Below are 20,250 nucleotides of genomic sequence, written 5' to 3' on the forward strand. Positions count from 1 at the left end.
AAATTTTAATTAAACTAGAAAAATTGAGAAAGACAAAGGATTTGTATGGAAAAGATTGAACTTAAAAAACAAAACAACAATCAACAACATCAAAATAAACAAAAAAAACAACCAAACCAAAAAAAAAAAAAAAAAACACTACCAAAAACAAAGCAGTATGTATATGTTATTGAATATTGTCTGGGCAACACGTGGTCTTCTGGGGTATGAGATGTTAATCACAGTTCTGATACAACTGGAGGCTGCTAGTTTCTCAAACCCCAGCAGGTAGACACCCTAAATCTCTCTTCAGCCCACTTAAAAGGCACTTTGAACCTGTTCACTTGCTGAGCAGAAGCTTTCTCAGGGAAGTGCTTGTCGCTGGAATCACTGCTGAAGTGGCTATCCACTTACCCTGTGTGCCAGAACTGGTCTCCCTCTGCCCCCGAGGGTTAGGGCTGCAAGGCGGCTCATACCCCGCCCTTAGGCTACTTGGTAGCTGCGTTACCAGCTGCCACCCAATTCTAGCTCTGTGACCCTGAGGGTGGAGCTTGCTGGGGCAGATCGCTCACAATGGCTGCCTGTGACCCAGAGCCAAACACTATTAGCTCTGTCTAGCTCAGCGGCTCAGACTGGGGCCCTAGACAAAGGCCAAAGTTCTCCGCACTCCCGCTCAGGCTCTCCCCAAGGCAGTTCAGCTGAGTGCCAAGTCCAAAGACACCAAAACATTTCACAGGTAAGGCCTTTCTGGTTTGCAGTCTCGCTGCTACTGAACTTACAGTTGCGGGTGGGTTTAGACGGATTAACACATGCGACCACTTGCCGGTTTTCCACTGTTTTAGTCCTCCTCTTGGGGTCCAGAAGTCTCTCACTGACTCCCTGTATCCTCTCAGGGGTGATGATAGGCAGATCCCACCAGCCAGAGATGCCTGGAGTCCTATCTCCCCAGACTTACGGTGCCCAGATGCAAGGAAGCTGTTACTCAGCTGCCATCTTACTCTGCTGGACTAGCTTTTTAAGAAATAGATTTCTTCACTAAACAGGTTAAAATTATATTTTCCTCTCCCAGAAAAATGCTCATAAGCATAGGACTTCATATATGATTTTAGGAGGTGTAGAATACGTTTTAGACTGAGTCATGAACTCCAGATACTGTGAGCAGTGAGCAGCTGATTTGGAAAACCTACTCAAGGAGGTGTATACATGGTCTCCAGCCCTACCGTGAGTTCTCTACAATTGAGGATGTTTTCCTGGAGAAGTTTCAAGGAGGTCTGTGACCCACTTATGGTGAAGAATAGCTGAACTATTTAGTTTTCTCCCCTAGCCAGAGTCTGAATTTTTTAAGGAGAGAGACATATCTTCATCATTTTTTTTCTAATTTATCTTTGTTTTATTTCTTTATTGTTTGGAATTCATGGAGGGTACAAAGAATTCAGTTGCATTGATTGCATTTGTTAGATTAAGTCCCTTTTATAATTATGTCCTGCCCCCAGGATGTACCATACACTGTGACCCCCATTCCCCTTTCTCCTACCCTCTCCCCGCTCTGTCGTCATCTTCTTATTATTCCTGGAACATAGAGTGTTTAATAAATATTTGTAGAGTGAATAAGTCAATTAGCTAATCAAAAAACCAAAGTCCTTTCAATAAAAAGTTGTTGGCATAAAACAGGGGAGAAGTCGACCAGACTCATAGGATGTTATATACACAAAGGTATTCTCATAAATTTTATTCCTGGACATTTTCAGATATTTTCCACAGTAAACATGTAAGTCATGAGTTAATCAGCTTCATCATCTTCATTTTCATGTGAAGAAGTGTTATATAGATCACGGGCAGCTTCTCCAACTTTAATGTGAGTACAATTCATCCAAGGATATTTTGAAAATGTTGAATCTGATTCAGTAGGTTGGGGTGAGGGCCTGAGTATTATATTTCAAATACAAGCTCTCAAGTGAATTATACTTGAGAGAGCAAAAACATAATTCAATGTAGAAAACAGTTGTAAAGTATTCTATTTTCTACTCACCCATTCACTACTTTTGAGTATAATAAGGATAGAAATACCACTTATGAATGGATTTAAGGTAAGGAAAGTGGCCAAGATTGGTGGTTCATGCCTGTAATCCCAACACTTTGGGAAGTTTAGTTGGAAGAAATATGCTTGAGCCCAGGAATTCCAGACCAGTCTGGGCAAAACAACAAAATCTCATCACTACAAAATATTCTTAAAAATTACCCAGGCATGGTAGCATGAGCCTGTATTTGCCACATACCTGTAGTACCCGCTATTAGGAGGCTAAGGTGGGAATATCACTTGAGCCCAGAGTTTGAGGTTGCAGTGACCTATGAACACATTGCCCTCCAGCCTAGTCAACAGAGCAAGACCTCCTGTCTTAAAAAAAAAAATAACAATGGGGTGGTGCCTGTGGCTTAAAGGTGTAGGGCGCTGGCTTCATATACCAGAGGTGGTAGCTTCAAACCTGGCCCCAGCCAAAAATTGCAAAAAAATTTAAAAAATAATAATAAAAAGGAAGACTTTCAGGTAGAAATAACCTAAATCTCCTCTACAATCCCCTCAAAGGCAATACCAAGTTACACTTAAAGTTAGACACAGACTGATTGCACTTTCCCACTTTCCACCTAATCATATGGGTACAGCAGATATTTCATTTATTTTTAGATTTCTACTGAGTAAATCCACAGATATTATTATTATTTAATTTTGTTAAACTGTTAAATATGATCAGATTGTCAGGGAAGGTAAAAAAGACTTACCCAAAATAAGATATTCAGGGCAGAATGTTATATACTTTATTTAACAATGTGTTTTGACCTTCTTTCTCTTTTTTATTTTTCTTATATAGCCCTGGGCCATTTATCTGCCTCTTTATACCCCAGAAAATTACCAGGTGAAGTTCTATTACTCTCACCTTCCTCTTTATAATTTCTCAATGCTCCTAAAACATGTTTAGCAAGAGAAGGTGTTCATTTTCATGTTATGTACTTGCAGTTTTCTACATAACTTTTTAGCGTTTTTGAAAGGGCAGATTTTAAGAGCTTCATACTCTTACTTCAAGTATTCATGTTAATGGGCATCAATAAAACCAGAGTTTCGGGAGTTTTCTTCTACTTGCAGAATCTTTTATTGAACATAAATTCCAAAGGTTCTCCTTCCTCTTCCCGTGTGGTGAACTACTCTTCTACTGTAGTTTAAATTGACAAACGTTTATTTCAAGTGGAAGAAAAATTGTAATTTTCTTATTGACAGCTCTAACCAATGGCATTCATGGTTGATCCCATCCTTTTTTTTTTTTTTTTTTTATCAAAGGAGGTTTGGAAAGGGTCAACTCTTCACGTTAGAAAAGGAAGGGAGATTGGTAATGTAGCAGATAGTCAAAGCTGGGAACAAATGTGTCATTGACTGTGAGTGTGAATCTCAGCCCTCCCATGGAGCAGTCACACTCTTGGGTAAGAAGATACACCTATGTGTGTCTGCTTATAAATAGCAGCAAGTTGGAGTTCACACAAACTCTAGATGAGTCTTTGGTTCTAGTTCCCACTCTGACCCATGAGACTGTAAGAGGATTTGTTTCTGCTCTGTGACTTCAGTTTCTTCCTCTGTATAAAAGAGGAAATTGGGTAAACAGGTCTGGATTGATGATTTCAGATCTAAAAGTTGCTTCTGGGGAACATGCCTGGGGCCATAGGAGAATCCAGATCTTCAGGACCAATACAGAGGGCTCAACAGGTGCCTACCCATAACAAGGGCTTTATTTTTGCTACATATTTTTATCAATTGTTGGATGACAGTGCTGCTGGCAAATTGTGTAAAACATGTACCAATACTTTCTGGATGACTATAGAAAACTAAAAAAAAATAAAAAATACCCTTGCATCTGGCTTAAGTTGAGTTTATGTGTAGGTAAAGAGGTGGCATAAATTTAAAGGTGAAGAAAACCAATGACTCTCGATTTAAATGTAAGATAATATTCTTTTGACAAGAGAATCACTTAGCACACTAAAGATATACCTGAACATTATGACTTTTTGTAAGATACAGACTGTATTTTTTATTTTATTTTATTTTATTTTATTTTATTTTATTTTATTTTATTTTTCTAGTAGTTAAAACCACACATTGCTGCACTGTAACTGTGATGGAGGGGGCTTTTTCAACAAGTTTCTTTCTTGACTGCTTAACTGTATTATCTTGTTACAGTATTCTGGACACCAGGGGGCACTGAAGGAGTGGACAATTCTGTCTACCATTCTGCAATGGCCACACCTAAGTGTTCACCTTTCACTCGGCCACAATTGTAGCAGCTGCAATCTTCTTTCTTTCTCTCTTTCCTTCTTTTTGTTTGTAATGACTGTCAGGAATGTGTCCAGTTATTTCTTGGAGGTAAATCCACCCTGCCCATAGATAACACAATCTTGAATGGCCTTGTCTAAGAGTAGACACTCTATCACATCATTTTTCATTAAAATACCAAACATCGGTGGTAAGAGTACTAGTTGCCTATCCGGTATTTCTATTCCCTTCTTTCTTACTTACAAAATTTCCTGTGTTGTTGAGGGTAGCTACAAACAATATTTCCCAGCCTCTCTAGATCAACATGAGTAGTAAGATGGAAGAGGAAGTTGTGTGGGACATCTGAGACAGTTATCCAGAAAGCGCTTCTGAACTGGTAAGAATCTTTTCTCCATTCTTCCTTCTTCCTGTCTGTACAATGGATGCTATGGCTGGTGCTATGGCAGCCATCTTTCAATTCTGAGGCAACTTTAACAAAACCATGTACTAATGATGGTAAAACAGAAAGAAAGAGCAAGCCCAAGACCTTGTTAGAGTTATGGAACTTTCATTTCATCACTGCAGTACCTACTTCCAAGCTTTCTTTGATGTGAAATAAATGAAAAATTAACTGGCTTAGCATACTATGATCTAGGACTCTTTAGCATTAAAATAAAGTTTTAATTTCAAAGTATTTGAAAATGCCATTTCCATTCTGAAAATATTATAGTTAGCACTAGATATTCTTTAATTATATGTTGCAAAGGTATTGGACCAAGCAAAATAATGCACTGAACAGCTATCCATAAGTGATAAAGCATTATTATGGAAAGGCAGGAGCTAAAAAGTATTTTTAACATCATTTTAATTTAATCGCATAAAGAGAAAATATTAACTAGTGTTTCCTACAGGGAAGGCTTACAGAGAATCATAATAAATTATAATTCTCCTCTAAATTACTGTTGTTTCAACTATAAAAGCAACTGCCCTTGTTAATCGCCCACTGGACTCAAACTGGCCGCCATCACAGAAAGAGCTGCATGCAAAGCATTGTCCATCTTCCACACTCACCAGAGTGGGCAGGCAGCTGCGCTTTTGAGAATTTCCCCTCAGTACCCTGGTCAGCAGCCTCACCCTCAACTCGCAGCATGCCGACAGCCCTAGCTCTCCCCACACCCTCATCAGGGACCTAGTCTCCATCCTTCCAGTAAAAGAAGAATGCAGAAACCAAAAAAGCAGCTTCTTCTACAGAAAGATTCTGAGCTTCTGAGTCTATTTTGCCTCAGAAAGAAAGAACTGTTTATTTTCATTACATTGGTTCACTTAAATTTTAGATTTCCTTATAATTCATAATATTCTTTTCCTCATTATCTTAGTGGATGGAAAAATTTAATCTAGAGTAAAATAAAAGTAATATTAATACTTTTAAAATATTAATCCTTACATTACCAAAGTTTGGTGATGTGTTTTAGGTAATGCAAAATATTAGACATTTTTTTACAGAATGACAGAAGAGGAGGAAACTCCAATGACCAGATAACTTCCAACGGAATGAACTATTTCAGAGAAAAATGGTAGCACCTGGCATTAGAAGAAATATTAGAATATTTTTGATACAGAATTTACTTTATTCAAAAGATCTATCTTTAGCTTCCAAATACCTTGATATACTGGAAGGAAATTACATGGCTTGGGAGGAATAAATCATAGCTGAGCTCTTATATAGGGACAAGGTCTTTTAAATTGTAGAGATTGAAGTAGACATAAATAAATGATTTTTAATTTAAAAGATAAATACTTAGCAGGCTATATTAAATAAGATTATAAAGTTTCAGCTTGGCGGAGCTCTTTTAAAGTAATAGAGAAAGCATTATTCCCAGAAGATAGCCAATCCGGAGTTGATTTCATCACTGGAGATGTTCTTACCTGTGTGTGTTTAGTTTTCTAGTGTCCGCAACTCAGAATTTGTACATTGACAGTTATTCACAGTTTCTGCTTTGTGGTGTTCTAATATTGAGTGGAAGATCTGCATGCATACATTTTAAAGGGTAACTTAAATATATTCATATTAAAGGTGTATTCTGTACATCTTCTCCAACTAAGATTAAACATTTATTTCTTGAAGAAACTTATCAATATAACCCTGATTTTGTTTTCAGGTGAAGAAACTGAAATGAAGACATTTTGCACACACAAAAAAAAGAACTAAAGGGAGGTGTCAGGGGTGATCCTTTCTCAGTTTCCGATTTTATTCCCTTAGTGTCTGGCTATCCCATGTACAGTCTGCAGACTGAGCAGCACCCTGGCTTGCAAGCTTGTTGCAATTGCAGAATCTTATCTCAAACCTACCAGGTCTGCATTTTAAGATTCAACAAGGGATTTAGGCTTGGTGTTTGGGAAGCACCACATTAGGCTCCACACATATAATTGAATCACTTTTCTTTTTTTTTTGCAGTTTTTGGCTAGGGCTAGGTTTGAACCCGCCACCTCCGGCATATGGGGCTGGTGCCCTACACTTTTCTATAAAGTTGGATAAAATGCAATCAGAATGTCTTAGCTCTCTGAATACAAATATTACAAAAATGCAAGTTAAAGATAGTAATATAAGTTTGAATCAAATTTAGCTCAGGTGCTGACTTTAAAACCTCACCTTCTGTCTTATGAGACTCTACCAGTCCTCATATCCAAGCAAAAAATTAATATAAATTAATATTCGTATGCTTAATATTAAAACAGAAAGAAGTAAACTTTTGGAAGATAAGAAGAAACCCATTAGCTCTCCTCATCTATTCCCCTTTCACCATTAGGAATGTGTTAGGACCCAGATATTTTGCCTGCCCAGTTGTTAGCGTAAAAACTCTTGATTTCTTGTTTTGGTCTGGCTTAGTTTTTTTTTTCTAATTTAGCTTTCATAAAGATTATTGTTTTATATTAAACACACATGCACATATATTCTTTAGGAATGATGGAAGAAATTTCCAATAGCCATTTTTAAATCATTTTCCATTTTTACTTTAAATATAAGCTTGAGATCTTAGTGTCATCTGCTTACATTTTGGAAAATCAGCTGTGAGGTTCACCAGTGCTTTCTTGTACATGTCTTGTACTAGACTGATTTGTGTCCCTGCGGCATGAATCAGATACATTTATGCAATAATCAGACTTCATCAGTGATAACTAATGATATTTATGCAATAATCAGACTTTACCAGTGATAACTTCATCAGTAGTAACTAATACATTATCATCTCATCATGCAGCTCAATATGGTAGGAAAGTGAATGCAAATGTTTTAATAGTTATTATCTGGGCTGGAGAGGAAGTGGGGATGTTAAGGAATAAAGAATAAAAAAAAAAAAAAAGAGTGAGCCCAAGAGAGGGAAATATTACTGGAATGTTGAAATTGCAAATGAAACCCACAGAAGTCAGGAAATTCAAGAGTTAAGGCTCCCATTTCTCCCTTAATTCTGCCCCTGGGGTTGGGTATCCACATGGAGTATGTATCTTTTATTACCAGATCCCGTAACACTTAGCAACAGAGCCTGCTTAGGATGGTGATGAAGGAGCATGTGGCTCCTTATGAAATGAGCCTTAAATACATCCAAAGGTTAACAACTAGTATAACAAGGTACTTTTTCCCATAAAGGTTTAATGTTAATTATAAAATCGGATAACATTGTTATGGAGTGAAATATGTAATACACAAGGCAACACTTCCCTGGGGCACAGCTGATGTGCCCTGCGTTCACAATGGAATTTTCCCAGCTTCAGTGTATAAAAGTGGAAATAATTCTTCCTCCCCGGGAAATACATGAAAATTAGCTAATGTAACAAAATTTCAGAATCTCTACTTTGCTTTATGTAAGAATAGATTTTATAAACTGGAAATTATAGTTAAAATAGTGATATACTACCAATGTGGGGCAGAAGACACAGAAAAACAAATGATGCTTCTTTCCTACTCCCCCCCATCACAAAAAAAAAAATGTTTCAAGCTGATTTTAGAAAGTTGCTTTATCTCCCTTTAGATTTATCTTCTTAATGATGCTAATTCTTGACAAATGAATATTTGTCTGAATATATTCAAGGTACAAAAATAAATCCAAGAATGTACCCATTTGGAGAGTAAAAATAAAGGAGGGTGCATATAAAAAATTGCAAAAATCATCACCCATTCCGCCACTACCAATACCAGTGAACAGTGAAGAATGAGCAGTGTAGGGAAATGAGTTTAGTGGTTATGAAAGTATTGCTAAGGCTTTTGGCTAGCTAAAGTTTGAAAACTAAATTAACCTTTCCAGGAATGGCTACATAATTTGTGGGGCCCAGTGCAAAATGAAAATTTTTTTAAAAATATTAAGAATCTCAAGATGGTGACAGCAGGGCATTATTAAACACAGGCCCCTCTTGGATGCAAGTTGCATAGTCTTCAACTTTTGATTAAATCAATTTCTTTCCTGTCTTTTTTTCTGGAAATTGTTTTTATTGTTCTTATTCATTTGTGTCTCATCCTTAATTGTCCCAATTTAAAATTTTCCATGGGCAGAGACTCAGGAAAGACCCTGGGCTCTGGAATCAGATGAATCTTCCTTAGATTCTCCATCTCTACCATTTAGTAGTTGTATTACTTTAAATTAATCACAATTTCTCTGAGATTTAACTGTCTCATCCGTAAAATGAGGATAATGGTAATTAATACCTTCAGGATAGGATTGAGCTATAAGAGTAAAATAAGATAATTCACAGTGTTTGGCCCTTAGTAAAGGACTCAAAAAAAGGGTGGCTTTTCTTACTATTTCATCTTAAGATTGCTGTGAGTATAGCATTGAGATGATGAAAAGAACTTCAAAGTATCCAGCAATATGAGATTGGTTAAAAATAGCACAGCCTCGGGCGGTGCCTGTGGCTCAAAGGAGTAGGGCACCGGCCTCATATGCTGGAGGTGGCGTGTTCAAACCCAGCCCCAGCCAAAAACTGAAAAAACAAATAAACAAACAAAAATAGCACAGCCTCAAATGATAGAGCATTACAGCTGCTGAGATGGGTCTCTTCATCTGGCTGGAACAGCCTAGAACAGTGCTGCCTGAAGGGTAGTCTGCCAACCAGCACCCAGCAGCACCCCAGAGATGATTGGAAATGCAGATTCCCAGGCCCCACTGCAGAGCTTCTAAATTAGGAACACTCCAGGTAGCACCTGATCAGCTGAGAGCCACCACACCCTCCAGGTGATTTGGATGTGCTTTCAAGTTCAACAACCATGGCTCTATTACATGACGTGGGTCTGTTAGCTGATAAAGTCTTCCCTCATCTTGGAGATTGTAAATTGAACTGCAATTAACAATCTAGTGCAAATGTCCTTATGATAAAATTTTTTTTTTTTTTTTTTTTCCTTCTGGGTAGATGCCTAGTGCTAGGATTGCAGGGTCAAATCGGAGATCTTTTAGGATTCTCCCTACTTCTTTTCAAAGAAGCTGTATTTAGTTTGCAGTCCCCTCAATAGTGTAAAAGTGTTCCCCCTCTCCACATCTGCACTAGCATCTGCAGCTTTGAGAATTTGTGATGTGGGCTATTCTCATTGGGGTTAGGTGATATCTCAGGAGGTGTTTGATTTGCATATTTCTGATGATTAGGGACAAATGAGCATTTTTCATATGTTAGCCATTCATCTGTCTTCTTTAGAGAAGGTTCTATTCATGTCTCTTGCCCAATGATAGATGGGATTGTTAGCTCTTTTTTGTTTGTTTTTGTTGTCGTTGATTAATTTTGAGTTCTCTGTAAATCAAGCCTTTGTCCAATTTGTAATATGCAAATATATTTTCCTATCCTGAAGGTTGTCTGTTTGCTTTGGTTGCTGTCTCTCTAGCTGTTCAGAAGCTTTTCAGTTTGATTAAAGAATGGATTAACACATTGTGGTACATACACACTGTGGAATACTATTCAGCCATAAAAGAGATGGTGACTTCACATCTTTTGTAATATCCTGGATGGAGCTGAAACACATTCTTCTTAGTAATGTATCACAAGAATGGAAAAGCAATTATCCAATGTACTCAACACTAATATGAAGCCAGTAGATAATCTAATGCATGCCCATACAGGAGAAAATTTCATTTCAATTCAAGTTGGAGGGAGGGTACTGAAGCAGGGGGAGAGGGAGGAGGCCGTGGGGTGCTGAATGGGCATGGTGTGGGGGTGTTTGGCACACCTTTTGAGTGCAAGGCATAACCACAAGAGGGACTCTACATAACAAAATCAAATATTTAACCTAGTTATTTGTACCCTTCCATTAACCTGAAATTTAAAAAAAGAAAGAAAGAAAGTCTTCCCTAAACTGTGTTTGTACTGAATTACAAAAGCAAGGTATAAGAGAGTTCCCTGATAGATTTCAAGAGATCTTCCAAAATTGAGGCCCATTTTCTCCTCAAGCCAGTATTGGCAGAATCAGGCTGATTCCTAAAACTTATTCATTTTGCCTTTGGGGATTTGTAGAGGCTTTCCCTGTTCTTTTTTCTTTTTTAATCTGTACTGTTTAAATTTTTTTAAACGTGCATACACATACTCTATATGCATAGATTACTATTTTCTTTTTTTTTCTAGCTGTACTTTTTTATTATTGGTTATAAAATATTAAAGTTCATGAAGAAAATTTTGGAAAACACTAAAAAAAACATTAAAAATTTATAATTACAAAAAGCATAAAATCACACCCCATAATTAAGCCACTCAGAATAAACCATTGTAAAATACTGACAGGTTAAATTCCAAATCCACATCCACACAAATATCTTAGTATATGTTTTATAAAGGATGTAGTTTTCAATCATAACAAACATGCAACATTGAACACACTATAACCTAACGCTGTTAAGTATTTTTAATTCCTTAAAATTACTGAGATGTTAATTCTAATGTCTGTCTAGTAGTATATCATAAAATAACAATTTAATATGTTTACGTGGAGGATAATAGGTTGCATCTATTTTTTGTATTGTACGTAATTCAAGGATAAATGTAACATCAATTGTCCACATTTTACTTAATTTCTGTAGTTTGTATACAAAAAATAAAAAACATCATAAACCATCCTCACATTTTAGAATTCAAAAATCCCACACTGTTCTCAGGAATTTTTAGGATTTACACTCTCAATACCTATCTAACTTTGTCTTAACAGGCATTTATTACTATAGTTCTTCTGTGTAAGATTTTAGCAATGGGAAAATATCATCTCCCTCTGCCTTTAAAAAATATGATGTCTTTATTTTGTTGTCAGTGAAGTTAAACTTCCTCCACACCATTGCCTTATTTTCATTAAGTGTTTGTGGTGCTACATTTTTTCATTGCCTGTTGCTTTCTTTTTTTTTTATTTTTATTGTCATTATTTTATTTTATTTTTTTTTCTTATTTTATTTTATTTTTTTATTGTTGGGGATTCATTGAGGGTACAATAAGCCAGGTTACACTGATTGCAATTGTTAGGTAAAGTCCCTCTTGCAATCATGTCTTGCCTCCACAAAGTGTGACACACACCAAGGCCCCACCTCCCTCCCTCTGTCCCTCTTTCTGCTTCCCCCCCATAACCTTAATTGTCATTAATTGTCCTCATATCAAAATTGAGTACATAGGATTCATGCTTCTCCATTCTTGTGATGATTTACTAAGAATAATGTCTTCCACTTCCATCCAGGTTAATACGAAGGATGTAAAGAATGGGTGGCACCTGTGGCTCAAGGAGTAGGGCACCAGTCCCATATGCTGGAGGTGGTGGGTTCAAACCCAGCCCCGGCCAAAAACCACACACACACACAAACACACACACACAAAATGATTACTATTTTCATATGGCTTCTAAAAATATTTTTTAAATAAATTAGTTTTGAATATTTTGCTTAAGAATCTTACTAAGTCATGTCTTATTTTGTAATCAGTGTTTTAAAGTAACCACACACAATCTAAATGTGAAAGAAAGCGTGGCTCCAGTTAATCTGAATGAGGCCCTAAGAAAAGGTGTTTGAAAGTCAGACAAAAAAGTGAGGCCTCTGCTTCTAGAAGCAGAAAACAACCAGTCCATGGATTTATAGCCAATGGCCCTCCTTGCCTGGGGAAATCCTGACAGCAGGGCCTCTAATTTCATGAAATAAGCCAGGTTGACCTCGAAACTGTTGGCAAGGAAATTACACAGGAGTGAAGGCACTTCACACAATTCTCTCTTTGGGTTTTTTATTCTTTTGGGGTTGGTTGCCATGGAAATCTACACCTGCCAGTTCCCTGGGGTCTTTAAGCCTGATGACTTTGAGAAGTCAGGGAGAAGAAAAGTTGAGACAGCGAAGATTTTATAAGCTCCTTCCACTTAATGTTTTTGCTTATGGTGTTTTCAGAACACTAATTGTGAGGCCGCAGAGAGATTCCAGCTGTAATGTTCCATTTATTTACCATTTTCTTGCTTTTTTGGAGCCTTGAAAATATTAGATAGTAAGGCTTCGATGCATAGTTATCTTGTGTGCAGATATTAAATTCGGTCAAGTGCCAGGAACAGCATTGTTTTCAGAATATTTTGGTAATGATAAGAATTCTTTAAATTCACAGTGAGAAATTCTTACCCAAAGAACCCAGGGACCTTTAAATCTTTAAACCTTGCCTTGAGCCAAAGAAGTGAGAGCACATATTTTTTTACTATTTTGAATCCAGAGTGTTAAAGTCACTGAGACAGGTGGTCACCAGCTGGGAAGCGGTGAGCTCAAGCCAGGTGACCTCTGAAAAGCCCCTTTTGCAGTAAGAATGTGTGACAATCGTACTTACAGACCAGAATAGTCTCTGCCAGCCCCTGTGAGAGAGCCTCAATCCTGATCAGATATGTGGCTCTGTGCCTCCTTCTCCTCCCACAAGAATTTAGGTTGAGAAAGGATTACAAGCTGTTCTCCCCCCACTGGGAGGGGACAACAGGCTCTTTCAGGGGTGTCAGTCAACACTGACTGAGCTCTGACTGTTTGTGGATTCCTGGTGTGTGTGTGTGTGTGTATATGTGTGTGTGTGTGTGTGTGTGTATGAGCGTGCACGGCAGGGGGGTCGTAGGAAGGTGATAGTAAACAAATACAAGAAACAAATATCTAAAAGAGCTTACAACTGTTTAGAAACACAGTATATCATGCACCTAACATTTCCAAGGACAGGGTCTTTGTGTTGATTTTTACACAACAAAAGTAGCCTTGCTTCTGGGAAACTATTTCAATATTGACCAAGAAGTTCAAGGTAAGGCTGGCATATGTATGTACACACATACATTTAGGTTAGATACAGAACATTTTTGATATAATATCTATTGTTTCGTATTCTGTTTGCTTGCCTTGGGGTTGGTTAATTTTACCTAGAACTTTTTAACGCTTCTAATAGTTTTACTGAGATCTAATTAACCTACTATAATTTGCCCTTTTTAAGTAATTCAGGAAGTTTTAGTACACCTATAGAATTGTGTAACTTCACTAGAACCAGTGTTAGAACATTGCCATCTCCCTAAGCATCCCTCATGCTCGTTTGTGGTCAATCTCTAACCCCGATGTCCTTTCTGTTCTCATGGATTTCCTGTATTGGGTATTTCATATAAAGGGAATCATATAAGTGTATATGGTATTTTGCCTCTGGTTTATCTGGGTTAGCATATTTTTTTTACATTTGTCCATGTTGTCGTGTGTATCAGTAACTCATTATACTGGTGAATAACATTCCATTGTATGAATATACAACTTTTTTTTGTTGAGTAGTTGATGGGCACTTGGATGGTTACTCACAGTGCTGCTATAAACATCCACATAAAAGTCTTTGAAAGATGAATGAAATTGCAGTTTTACCTAGTACCTAACACAAAAATTAACTCAAAAGGATTATTAAAGTCCTAAGTGTAAGACCTAAAGCCATAATACTCTTAGAAAAACAAACACAGGACAAAAGACATTGCAATGTTCAAGTTGGCAGTGATTTCTTGGATATGACACTAAAGACAGAAGCAACAATTTAAAAAAAATTGTGTTTCATGAACAATTTTAAAGATGTGTGCATTAAAAGACGGAGTAAAAAGGCAACTCAGAATGAAAGTATTTACAAATCATATGTCAGATAAGGATTAATATACAGAAGATATGGAGAATTCCTAAAAATTAACAATAAAACCTGGTTAAAGGACTTAAATAGACATTTCTCCAAAGAAGATAAACAAATGGCCAATAAAGACATGAAAAGATACCCAATGTTCCTCCCTAATCATTAGGGAAGTGCAAATCAAAACTGCAATAAGGTCATAAAGGTGGCTACCATTAAAATAATAGAAAATAAGTGTTAGTGAGGATGCGGAGAATTTGAAACATTCTGCGCTGCTGTTGGTGAGAATGTGAAATGGTACAACTGCTGTGAAAACCAGAACAGCAGTTCCTTATTAAAATAATTTCTATGCGATCCAGTCATTCTACTTCTGCATATATGTGTATATCTGAAAGAACTGAAAACAGGATCTCGAAGACACATTTCTGCACCCATGTTCATAGTAGCATGTTTTCCAATAACTAAAATGTGTAAGTAACCCAAGTGTCCATCCATGTGGGAATGAATAAGCAAAATGAGGTGTACACTTGGATACACAGTAAAATATCATTTGGCCTTTAAAAGGAAGGAAAGTCTGACATATGCTACAGTATACTTGAACCTTGAGGGTATGAAGCTAACCAAAATAATTCAGTCACAAAAAGACAAATACTGCATGACTCCACTTATATGAGGTACTTAAAGTATTCAAAATCATATATTCTGTATATTAATCCCTTATCTGACATATGATTTGTAAATACTTTCATTCTGACTTGCCTTTTTACTCTGTCTTTTAATGCAAAGGTTGGGGAGAATGTAGAAAAATTGTTAACACTCACATATAGATGATAAGAATGTAAACTTGTACAGCCACTTTGGAAAACAGTTTGGACAGTTTCTTTAAATTTAAGCATAAATTTATCATAAAACCTGTAATTTACATTTCTAAGTGTCTACTCAAGAGAAATGAGAAAAATGTTCTCCCAAAAACTTCTTTTAAGTGTTCTATTTATTTTAAAATACATGAGGGAGGGTGATTGGTGGGATTACACCTGCCGTGCATCTTACAAGGGTATATGTGAAACTTAGTAAATGTAGAATGTAAACGTCTTAACACGATAACTAAGAAAATGCCAGGAAGGCTATGTTAATCAGCATGATGAAAATGTGTCAAATGGTCTATAAAACCAGTGTATGGTACCCCATGATCACATTAATGTACACAGCTATGATTTAATAAAAAAATAAATAAAATAAAATACATGGCAACCAGTGTGGGGCATTGTGGAGAATCATTTTTAATGGATATAGAGCATCAGTTTTGTAAGTTGAAAGGAGCATGGCAACAGATGGTGACGATGGTTGTACATTATGAATGTATGTAATACCACTCACCAGTACACTTAGAAATGGTTAAGATGGTAAACGTTATGTTATGTGTATTTTACCAAAATTAAAAAAAAATGTGAAAAGAAAGTTTTGATGAAAGATTATATTTTTGGCTATTATGTATGTGAGTGATAGTCTTTATGATTTTGATATAATGGCAATGCCATGTATTTTATTCCAATTCATGTATCTACTTCTTTAGATCTTTTACCTTTCTCATCAATATGTTAACATTTTCAGTGTACAAGTATTGAACTTCTTTTTGAATTTTTTTTCCCTAAATATTCTGTTCTTTTTGATGCTATTCTTCATGAATACTTTATATTTGGGGAAATAGAATTGTGTTCTTAACTTTATGTTTGTGTTGTTTCCTGATAATATATGTGAATAGAGATATGATTTATACAATTTTGTATTTGATATATTTTACAATTATATATTATATATGTACAATTTTGTATTCACATAGAATATGCCTGAGAGGTATATTCTATGTGGGAGAAGGAAATGTGGCATTAAATGTTTAAATAATAATGATAATAATAAAATATGTGCTGCGGTGGTGTGCCCTCAATCAAATGGCTTGGGAAGAGAAAGTTTGATTCATGGTGTACAACCTTTATGTTGATGGATTGGATGTGCCGATATTTTGGAACATTTCATCTATAGTCTACGATATTTCTGGTGGATTTATTTTTTCTGATGTCTTTGACTTTAGTATCAGAGTAATACTTGCCATATATAATACTTGCCACATAGGAGTTTGTGAAGGATTGCTGACATTTTTTTTTTCTTTAAATGTTTAATAGAATTCACCGGTGAAGCCATCTGAGTCTGGGCTTTTCTGTGTAGGAAAAGTTTTAATTACTAATTCAATCCACCATCTTAGACCAATTTTCTATTGCTTCTTGAGTCAATTTTGTTTTCGTCTTTCTAGGACTTATCTCATTTCATCTAAGTTGTCCAAGATCTTTATAATATTCCCTAATGAACACTGTGGTTTCTTCAGGATTAGAACTAATGTACTCTTTCATTTCTGATTTAATTTAATTAATTAATTAATTTATTTATTTATTAAATCATAGTTTTTATTAAATCTCAGTTTTATGCCTGGTTATATTGCTGCCCAAGGAGGGCTGGGAGTTCAGAGTTGCAGGCAAAGGCTATTTACAAATTTATACAGTTTTATGCCTTGCAGGAGAATGCCTTGGCACCCTAGTAGGGGAGATAGATCCAAATTTCAGTAGGTCTCTCCCATGGAGTGTAGTGGGAGGGCCTTTGATTTCTGCCCATTGTTTGTGGGGCTCTTAAGCTGATCGGATGGGGGAGGGGGGAACTCCCGTCCATCTGTCCGCTTGGTGATGGATTATGTACCTTTTGTTTGCGTCCTTGTGGTCGCAGCTATCCTCAGCGGGGTTGATGTGTGTTCTTCAACTTTCTCTCTTGATGCTCCTCAAATCCATCAGGTTACTTGCTAAATTTTCATCCCTTAACTCTCCTTCAGGACGGGAGCCTCTGTGGAAAGCTGGCTTCAGTCCGCCATCTTGTCTCCTCCCCCTCATTTCTGATTTTAAGTTGTGTCTTCTCTCTTTTCTCCTGGTTAGTCTGGACAAACATTTGTTAATTTTATTGGTTTTTCAAAAATAAACTTTTGGCTTTACTAATAATTCTCTATTGCTTTTCTGTTTTCTATTTCATTAATTTCTACTTAAGAGTTTGTGTCTAGCCGGGCGTTGTGGCGGGCGCCTGTAGTCCCAGCTACTCGGGAGGCTGAGGCAAGAGAATCGCGTAAGCCCAAGAGTTAGAGGTTGCTGTGAGCCGTGTGATGCCACAGCACTCTACAGAGGGTGGTACAGTGAGACTCTGTCTCTACAAAAAAAAAAAAAAAAAAAGAGTTTGTGTCTATTATTTTGCTTTGTTTGGGTTTAACTTGATGTTCTTCTAGTTTGTTCAGGTAGAAGAGTAGGTGATTAATTTGACACATATTTGCTTCCAATATATAGGTTTTTAAGAGTTTGAATTCCTCCCTACACACTTTCATAGATGCATCCCACAAATTTTGATGTATTGTGTTTTGGTTTTCATCCAATTTAAAACATTTTCTAATTTCCATGTGATTTCTTTTTTAACCATGGATTATTAAAAATGTATCAATTTTCAAATTAAGGTACCCTAAGTTTTTTGAAGTGAAATATAATTGTAACCATAGATCAGAGAACATAATTTGTATAATTTCAGTCTTTTAAAATATAATGAGTCATGTTTTATGGCTTAACAGGTGTCCTATCCTGAAGAATGTTTATGTATGTCATCGCTGGGTAGATTATCCTAGAAATATCTATTAGTTCAAACTAGTTAATGGTGTTGTGTAAATATTATTTAAATGTATTGATTTTTCATCATATAGAACATAGTTTTAGAAATTATTATGAGTGGAATATTAACATTTCCAACCTTTGTATAATAGCTTAGCGATCTTATTTTCTTTCAAGTCTTTCAATTTTTGCTTCATGCATTTAAGAATCTGTTGTTAGGTATGTGTATATATTTATAAGTATAATATCTTTTGATGAAATTTGTCCTTTTGTATTATAAAACAGCTTCTTTGTTTTCAGTGAAGTATTTTATCTTGTAGTCCATTTCGTCTGCTACCAGCAGGCCCCTTCCAACTTTAAGTTTGCATGGGTATCATTTTCATGCTTTCAGTTTCAACCTTTTTGAGTCATTGAATCAAGTTTGCTCCTTACAGACAGCAGATAGTTGGAGCTTGAATTTTTTTCCAGTCTGAAATCTCTGCCTTTTGATTGTAATGTTTAGCCTATTCATATTTAATGTAATTATTGATTTAGGTTGATTTATATTTGCCATTTTGCTATTTGTTCTCTCTGTTTCATGTTTCTTTTGTTCCCCTGCTTCTTCTTACTACTTTCTTTTGTGGCAAATATTTTGTAGTCTATTATTTTTAATTCCTTTCTTGTTCTTTAAATATACAATTTGGGCTTTTTTTAATGGCTGATTTACAACTTGCCAATACTAACTTAATTCTTATAAAGAAATAGTCCAAGATAGGTTTTTTGCTACCTTATTATTTCTTTTTTTTTTTTTAATTTATATTCTTCAGCTTAAATAACTTCTGTTGGTCTAACTTCAAGTTTATTGGTTCTTTCTTCGAGCCTTTATCTGTCGTTCAGCCCCCAGAATGATTCTTCAATTATTTTATTTTCACTGGAAGAATTTACAATTATTCTGTTTAGTGTTTTTATTAAGACTATCTGATTATTCATTGTTTTTATACTATTATTTAATTCCTTAAAAGTTACATTTAATTTTTTGAATGTTATTTTTAATATCTGCTTTGAAGTCTTTCCTGAGACCCAACAGCTGGACCTCTTAAGAATACTAGCTAAGCTACTATTTTTAAATTTGTTCTTTGAAAACTGACCATTTTAGATAATGTATCAACTGATATCAACTCAGGATTTCTATTTTTCCCTCCTTAGGTTATTTTTGTTGCTGATCTTTCTGTTTGTTTAATAATTTGCCTAAATTAATTCTCTGGAATCTTCCTTCCCCATAATATATAGCCTTTAATGCCTCTGCTTAGATTTGTGTTGTTCTTGTTTTATTTGTTGATCCTGGCTTCCTAAGGATTGCCTTTGTGTTAACATAATTTAATGGTCAATGAATTATCAGTCAGAAGTGATGCTCCAACACTCTGAGATAGTAATGCTTCTGCAATTTGGTGATGGAACTGTGTGTGGATTGGGAAATGCATTTAAAGCTCAGGTGGTTTGTACCTTCTGTGTGTGCAAAGCCTTACAATCAGCCAGGTTGACTGATTGTATATAGCAAGGGACTTTTCCAGCTTCTGAACATGCACTTAGCCTTTCAGCATCCCACAGATATCTTAAAGCTTATGGAGAACCACTATAGCTATCTTATTCTCTGGCTCTCTCCATTAAATTACTTTTCCATATCATGATTATTGCTTGCAATGATGACCTTCTTTGTTTGCCATGAGATCACACTCTTTTCAATAACACTTATGGAAGGGATGCTTTTTTGGTACTCACCCCAAACCCCTTCTAGCAGTGAAGTTACTAATTTTGTCAACTTACCATGCCCTGGAAGAACTGACAGTACTAAATGCAATAGGTCAAGTGGATGGGGTGAGTGGGAGCACACCCAGGCCAAAATGCCATTGATTTTCACAGTTCTTACCCAAGGTTCAGTAAGATTTTTTTGAACAAATGTTTCTATGTTTGTTTTATATCCTTGGAGGATTTATTTCAGGAGTTATGAAATGGTTTCTTTCCATAATTTGGTTGAGTTCATTCAGTTTTATCATTGATTTTTGTGGCCATGATATGCCGTGCTCCTTACTTCTCCTATCTGGAAGCCTTTCTCCTAAAATAACATTGCGAGTCTTTGAAACCCCAGAAAAATATCCATGGCAGGAAAGAGATCTAGAAAATATCACTATACTACAAAATAAAATAAAAATGAATAATCTG

The 20,250-nt window shown here is 36.0% G+C and overlaps 1 long non-coding RNA gene across 1 annotated transcript in view; it reads left to right on the forward strand.

Annotated features, from left to right (window-relative positions):
- The first annotated feature begins 576 nt into the window (after positions 1–576).
- LOC128573846 (uncharacterized) overlaps positions 577–20,250 on the forward strand; it is a 42,605-nt gene continuing 22,931 nt past the window's right edge. The window contains exons 1-2 of the long non-coding RNA XR_008376561.1: positions 577–715; positions 1,728–1,834. This is a non-coding gene — a long non-coding RNA (uncharacterized LOC128573846). The remainder of the gene's footprint in view (positions 716–1,727; positions 1,835–20,250) is intronic.

This window comes from Nycticebus coucang, chromosome 21 (genome assembly GCF_027406575.1).
Source record: "Nycticebus coucang isolate mNycCou1 chromosome 21, mNycCou1.pri, whole genome shotgun sequence".
In the NCBI taxonomy this organism is placed as follows: domain Eukaryota; kingdom Metazoa; phylum Chordata; class Mammalia; order Primates; family Lorisidae; genus Nycticebus; species Nycticebus coucang.